Source organism: Corvus brachyrhynchos, unplaced genomic scaffold, assembly GCF_000691975.1.
Source record: "Corvus brachyrhynchos isolate BGI_N302 unplaced genomic scaffold, ASM69197v1 scaffold71, whole genome shotgun sequence".
Classification (NCBI taxonomy): domain Eukaryota; kingdom Metazoa; phylum Chordata; class Aves; order Passeriformes; family Corvidae; genus Corvus; species Corvus brachyrhynchos.
In genome coordinates this window covers 4,610,757-4,618,859 of record NW_008237609.1, presented here as the reverse complement: position 1 = coordinate 4,618,859, position 8,103 = coordinate 4,610,757, and positions in this window count along the sequence as shown.

Genomic DNA, 8,103 nt, shown 5'->3' with positions numbered 1-8,103 from the left:
AGAGACCTTTTTAAATTACCCTAATATTAAGAACAAGTTATTTTCTCTTGATTGTAATTTGCACCTTCTCAGACACAAAGTTAATCACCAGCTAATTGCTAATCCATAAAACCACACATCTTTAGTTCCAGCATTCATGGAACTGCTTAGTTAAAAAATGTAAAGTTACTTCTAGCAAGAAATAAAGACACATTAGTGTAAAATAATGTTCATATTGTTTATTTCACTATCCTTTTCTATTAAACATTTATAATTTTCCACTTAGTCAACAGACACATAGAAAAAATTCATTTTTCGGATAGATTAATCACAGAACTCTACCTGTTTTGCAACAGACGTGTGTTTATAAAGGCATATTCTGTTAAACTAAAACTTAAAATACATTCTGTTTTGAGAGGGCAATTTTTGGCTTGTCTCTGTGAAACACATACAGGAAATTTTAGAAGATGTGTAACTGTGTCACCTTTGCTGTTTTTTCCTGTTTGCCATTTACTTGTGTTCTGCCTATTATTAGTCCTGTTATTAGTGAGTGAGCTCTTGTATAGTAATGAAGCTACCAGACCTTTTTTGTGTGTACATTTTTTCAGTGCATTATGCTTTCCAAAGACTTAGCAGGTTTGCATATCAAAGCTTTTCCTTGCAGACCCCTAAGGGACTCATTTCTCCATAGTAACACTAGACCCTACAGTATAATGCTTGATTTATTTTTCTATCAGCTATTGTTCTATACCTACATCGTCTTTTCTATTTTTTACTGTCTAGAGGATACAGCACTGACCCTGCCTGCTCAGTGTGCAGGGACTCATGCCTACAAGCACTAAGGCTTTATAAGACTTATCCCTGTGCCTTTACTTGTCATATCAGCAGCTTCATCTGCAGAAATGCATTCTGACTGAGTAAGCCTGAGGTAGACAATGCTTAATTCTCCATTACAAAATCTTCCAGGAAGAAGAAAGAGATTCAGCTGCAGGGCATCCATCCTGTCGGCACCCTATTATCCTAACACACCATTTACTCTGTTACTGGTTTTAAGCTGGCCTTATTCAGTCTGATTATCATGTTAGAGACTTGTCCTGGATCACTGTACACAGAGTATTTTTATTCAGCTGCTATTCTGAGACTCCAGGTATTTGTCTTTCTTGTAGCTCCTTATTGTACCTTCATCACCTATGAAAAACTGGAGTTCAGAAGATTTCCAACACTTGAATTAGATGTCACAAAGTCAAAGTGTGAGCTAGTTTTATACTAGGAAGAAAAAAAAAAGTAAACCAAGAAGAAATGGCTATTAATTTAAAAATATATAGTTTCTAGATTTTACTCTCCCATAGCAGACAGAACGGATCCATGCATCCATTGATATGCAGCAGTCACATATAACAGATATCTGTGTGATGGATCACAAAGATCACATAACATTTACCATTTTCCTCACCATACTTTTAATCCCTCAAGGCTTCTGGCACCATATAGTAACCTTAGCACACCGAATAAAGTGATCACAGGTTACAGAATCAATATCCAGCACACAGAAATAAGGACAGATTAAGGTCATTAACAACCTATAATTTATTACACATTACCTTAATTTCATGCAATTTTTCCTAAGGGTTTCATGGAATACTTCTGAAAGAAATCTATTTTCCAAAACTTATAAGGATTCTGACTGCATCCAGTTGAAGATGACGGTGTTTACAAAGTTTTGCAAAATATAGTTGAGATTTCAAAAGAAGAAACAGCAGAAGAAATACATCAAATAGAAAGTAAATAAAAGTTTGGAACATTACAGTGATTTGAAAATTTCAAATTTTAATTTCTAAGTCTATTTTTTGAGTTCAGTAACTTCATTCAGTGTTCAAGTTTATTCTTAAATTCATAGAAATATAATTGTCTTTAGTCTGCTGTCTCCTATTTTTCCATCCTTAAAACAATGTAAGAAAACATGCTAATGCTCTGATAGAGAACACATTTTCAAATCACATTTTCTTTTTAAAATTATAGGGTATTGAAGGTTATTTAAACCAGTTAACAGAATGAAAAAAATGGTTTCAGAGAGTAAACCTTATGTCATTCTAGCTACATCTATTAATCAACGATTGAGGAGAAACTGTTCACCTGATTAAGATATGTAGATCTGGCCTCCTGCTTCTTCAAAGTTATAAAAGAAAGTATAAAGAAAAAATATTGCATTCTGAATTGACTTTTTAGTTTATTGTGTGACTAGTACCACTTTACACTCTTGGAAAAAATATCAATACTAAGCTTTACACTGCTACCCAGGCCTAGTTCATCAATGTTCTTATGCCATCAAGGGGTTAAGGGCTATGTTTCACTGTTTGAGGGAGGCACTGAGAATATCCTCATAAAGAGTTTGCATGATTAGGTCTTTACAACCAGCAGACCTGTAAATTAGCACTGCAAATAGGCTTTGTGCAGAGAGCATCATTCTGTAGAGCAGGTATGACCCTGAATGCACAAACATGCTCTATGAATCATTGTGAAACTTAGTTTCCTAGAAGTTAACTTCTCTGGAGCCAACAGAAACAAAAGCCTTGAAGTGTCCTTTTCTATTTTTTTCTCACTGCTTTTAAACTCTGCAGATCAATAATATCAAATGATGATTAGTGTCCAGTGATTAGCAAATCCCACTATGTGATTCTACATATTTCAATATGAAGCAGTGGAAAGTATTTAAGTAGGCTGAAGTACAGAAGGAACAAAAGAAAGTATTCCTGTAATGAAGAATACAATTATTGTGAAGTGTTCTTGAGAGATAGAGTAGATTTGTGGGGGGTTTTCTTAATAATAAATAAATAAATCCAGAAATGGATTATTCATATTTAAGCAATTCTATAGAGTGCGACCGTACACTGAAGTGGGAGAACAGAACACTAATGGGTAAGCTGATACTGCAAGTGAAAAAAAATTTGATGCCACCATCACTGAAACACAGCTGTGCTAATAATTCAGGTTCTTGTTTAGGGTTTTCCAGCAGATACACAGTATTTTTTTCTCCCACACATAGTCATCATGTTTGGTTAGCCAAAGGTGAAGAATTTTTTCTCACAGGGAAAGGTCATTCCATAGAATTTCAGAAATAAAGTGAACCTATTCTCAAGAACAACGTTGGAGTGTTATACAAAAGAGAGACAGAAATATGTTTTTTCACTTGAAGCTTCTGTATGTCAGAAAGATTTAAATAGCAGAATGAAAAAATAATGCAGATAAGGTTGAGTTAAAATTGGGGAAAAAAGTCATAATCATAAGAAAATCCATCTACATTGTAAAAAGTGTTTGATGGGAGTGAGTTTGGCTTTTTCTTTAGAAATGCAGTTATGATTTAAAATTTGTGTTTTGTCATTAAAGTACTAATAGAAGGGTAAGTCAGTTCTATTGGAACTCCATGTTTATTTGAAGTGGGTATCCTATGTGTAAGCTACAGTCTGATTTGTCTTCATGGACCTTTCAAATTAGCAATACACTTTCTCAACAGGGAGGACAAATTTTGAAATTAGTTACATAAAGGAAGTGATCCTGATAATTTATACTCAGGAGATTTTTATTATCCTCCAGTGTTTTAATAATAGAATTATTAATCCATCAAATTATCACTTTTTCATTGTGTCTCTCTACCTATAATATTCAGGGATGTAGCAAAGACAATTTTTATCCTTTGTTGTGTAACCTAAGTCTTAGTATTAGCTTTAATGAAGTATTCACTTCTGCCTTTATATTATCAAGAATATTTAGATCTGTATTGAAGAAAACATTATTACAGCCCCGCAGTTGTGGCTTACGATAGGGCAAAACATTTAGTCTGGATGTTTGTTTTACATTTTATTGTCAGGATTTATCCAACACCTAACTGTAAAGGTTACTAGGTTAAAGGGTGTCTAGCTAATGAAAATTCAAACAACCAACCGATGACCACGCAGTGACCAGAGAAACAATGACAAAGTGGGGAACCCAGATAACCAAAATCAACTACTCTTAAGACCATCAAAGTTGAATGATAAGGTCGTTGTCTTTATTCCAAAACCCACTAAGATGATTCACTAGAAAAAGCTGTCTCCAGAATGATATTCAAATCACTACTGAGCAAATGCAGCACTCACTGTGATGCATCTGACGGGAGGTTATGATATTGGAATACTTAGGATTGTACAGGATTTTTCATGGATTTTCCAGGAAAGGGTTACATGATGGGAAAGACCAGGTGAGGGAGAGACAAGTTTGGAAAAAAGGAGAGAGAGGAATAAAAGCAGCCAGTCCTTTTTAAGCTTGTAGTTGATCAGTACACTGATCTACCTGAGCCCTGCACAGCTTGTCCTATCTTCTCATTGAACTTTATTTCTATCTTTATTTCTGTGTAAATCCACTCATTATTCTGTATGTGCACTTGTGGGGAGGAATTCAGATGAGGTGAGCCACTGTTGAACATGATGCACAAATTTCAGAAACACATTCAGGATTTCTTTGGGGTAGGAAGAGTTGGCTTGTGTCAAAATCATATCAGGGACCATTCTAACATCTTTACAATGTAGACAAAAAAGTTCTAATGCCTGGTAATGTTCATAGCATCATTTAATTTCTGAAATATGCTAAGTCTCATTGACTTCATAGAGTGTTATGTTATGTGCAACTGTTTCACCTTATGGCTACTTTTCATTATGTTTTGTAGCTCATGTTACTTTTAAAATTTTGATTATTTCTTTTTGCTCCTTTTATTTTATCATCAGACAATTTAACTTATATATTAAAAAAATAAACTTTTTATTTCTTGAAAATCTAAAAACCAAAATAGAATTAATAATAAACATATGTCAACTTTTTAAAAGGAGACCCTCATTTATAAGAATATAGACCAGATCCATTGTCAAGAGATACGCTTCTGAAGCAATAATTTCTGTATTTAAAAATTTTCTTAAAAAAAAAAGCATTCTTTTTAGTAAACCTTTCATAGTTATTCCTATCAATTTAATACACAGATGTAAAAAAATGCCTTTTTAAAATTAGATACCTATCCTTCTATTTGTGACTAAGACTGTTTCAATAATACTTCTGAGAAGACAGAAAAGTATTTTTAGTAGCTTTCAGAGGATGACAGAAGGAACCTTAAATAGTAACCTGCCTTAAAACAGTGCTCTTTAAAAACACTTCAGCTGAATCATAATATTGTTATTCAAGTACATTTTGTCAGTGAACTGTGTGTTTGAATGGGATTTTCCCTCATGTTCCACTGTTGGTGAACCCACCAAGAGTCCAGAACAAAAGACTGTTTTTTAAGATTGGACAGGAACTTATTCTTTGTCAAAATAACCAAAGGATTAACCTACCTTTACCCAAAGAGCAATAACTAGATATGTCTCTCACATAATAGAACTTTATTCACCAAAGTAAAGGGTATCTCAGATGAGGGAACTCCATGCATTCTTTTGAAACTAGCCCCTTCTTGCAGGCAAGACAGCAAAAGTGTGAGGAAACTCTCATGATCATTCAGGTGCAGCATAAGGTTCTGTAAGCTTCTTGACTACTAATTGACAGCAGCTAGAGACTGTACCATTGAAATCATCCTATAATGTTTCTATTCCACACGCTTTCCCCACAGCATTAGTTCCTGCCTACAGTCAGAGGGTGATGAACAGTGGATTACTTGATAGCACCCAATGTATAGTCATTTTTAAGTTGTTTATGTGAGAGAAGAGAAAGTTGTAGTTCCTATCACTTTTCCCTGGGTATCTTCTGTTTATATCCAATGGCAGTCTGACAGTAAAATGAGCATCTGTTTCTTGAGACTAGAGTAGTTCAAACCAGGCACCTAGAGACATCTGTATTTTAAACCTTGCACTATTGATTTTAGATACCTTCTGGAATTAGTTAGAGATTCAGAAGAGAGGCATCAAATCACTACCACCCTTGTGGTATTCTGATCCATAGTTTCAGCTAAAGTTTGAATTTTATTACCCTTGTGAATATTTTAGCTCAAACTTTTACACAATTCTGGGCAAAAAAATTCAGTTCCTTGTGAGAGAAAATAAGGTGTAGACTGTCCTATTGACAGAGTGGAAAAAACACATTTAAGATATTGGATTTATACTTGAACAAAGCACAGAAGTACATTACAGTGCTAGTTTGGGTGAACTGAATATACTTGTCTCAGACAAAGTCTGCCCTAAAGTATATATGAGAACTTTGGCGCCATTTGCATACAAGGGATAGAGATGAGAAGCTGCCTTCATAGGCCTTGAGAAATATTCTGCCTTTAGACACATCCAGTAAATCTTACACCAAGTATCTTACTATGGGTGCAGGGATATACAAAAGGCAAGAGCTTAATATTAATCTAATCTGAAGAGTAATTATCTAATTCAAACAAAACAATTGTTGTTATTGGTGGAGCTATAGAAGTGTAAATTATCTAATTTTTACAGAAAGGCATGATTAATAACAGAGCTAAGACTGCTGTACTATTCCGGTAATGCATCCCTCTTCTTCTGCATTATATTCACTCTCTTTCATTTTTCTCTTAAGTTTCATAACTACTTTCTCCCTCAAGCAGAAGATAGGAGGGTTTTTACTGAGCTGTCAGTGTTCTGATGTCTTTATCATGAGGAGTATCCCTAGATAGACAGGCTGGTGGGAGAAAAAAAAAAAAAAAAAAAAAAAAAGGAGAGAAAAGTAATAAATGTCTATGGCAGTTCAGGTTCAGCTAGCCATAAACCACATATACCACTACTTTTACATTCACCCTGGCACAGACCTTGGGATGCTGATTGGTAACCTACCATCTCCTTATTTGAGAAAAGCTATTACTACTTATCTGAGGTCCCAGAGACATAGGTTGGAAAGGTGAATAGAACACCAAAGAAAAATGATTGATTTAATTTTTTTAATAATAACTTTGAGGGCATTTTTAATGCTGTCTTTCTTTATTAATTTGAGTGTTAACATTACTGCAACTGGTCTAGTAAAAATTGTTACATGTATTAATTACAGCCATACAACCATTTCTCCTAATCCAAACACAAACCTATATTACATAAGGGGCTGGTGTCTATTACTCAGTGACTGCATATGCTTGCTAGACCTCTTACCAAATGTAATATTCACTCTTTGTATTCCTCCCAGGCTACCTGTGCTTGCTTCCACCTCTGTAGTCTTCCTTTGTCTTTTTGAACTTGTCCAGGTGCTCCTTGTTCATCCATGCAGGTGTCCTGAAACTTTTTTCCCAGTTTCCCCTTCACTGGCATGCATTGCTGCTGATCTTGGAGAAGGTGATAGTTGGTTATCAACCAGCTTTCTTTGGCCCTTCCTCCCTCCAGGGCTTTATTTCGCAATAAAAATACTTTGGGTTCTTCAGGGACCAAGCAGGTCCCTGAAGATCCCAAAGTCTGTTTTCCCAAAGTCCCAGGTACTGAGCTTGCTGTGGACCATCCTCACTGCCCTGAGGATATCAAACGCCGTCATTTCACAGTCACTGTAGAAAAAGTTTCCCTTGAGCTGCACATTCCTCACCAGCTCCTCCTTGCTGGTGAGAACAAGATCCAGCATAGCATCTCTCCTCACCAGCTCCCCTCCTCTCTGCTTTGGGAAGTGGCAGGTTATCAGAGAGTCATGGAATGGTTTGGGTTGAAAGGGATCTTAAAGATCACCTAGTTTCAACCCCACTGCTTTGGGCAGGGACATCTTCCACTAAACCAGATTGCTGAAAGTCCCATCCAACCTGGCTTTAAACACTTCCATGAATGGAATAACCACAACTTACATTAGGGAAAAGTTCATTTGATTGGGAAAAAGAACTGTAGTGCTGATGAAAAAGTTACATTACTGTATGGGGAAATGATAGGATAAGTTAACAGTTGACAATTTTTTCCCTTACCATTTTGAACATACTTCAATATTCACTGAATATAGCAAGGTTAAATTAACTGGCTTTTCAGCTGCCAATATACTGATTTACTGCTGTTGTTTAGCCAAGGTATATTCACAGTTCTATAGATGCTCATTCGCTAAAAAAGCCTCAAAAGTCTTGAGTTCTTTACTTACAGATTGTAGGGCATTGAGATAAACTTCAAATCAAAAATGTTTGTAACTCAGTCTTGTCAT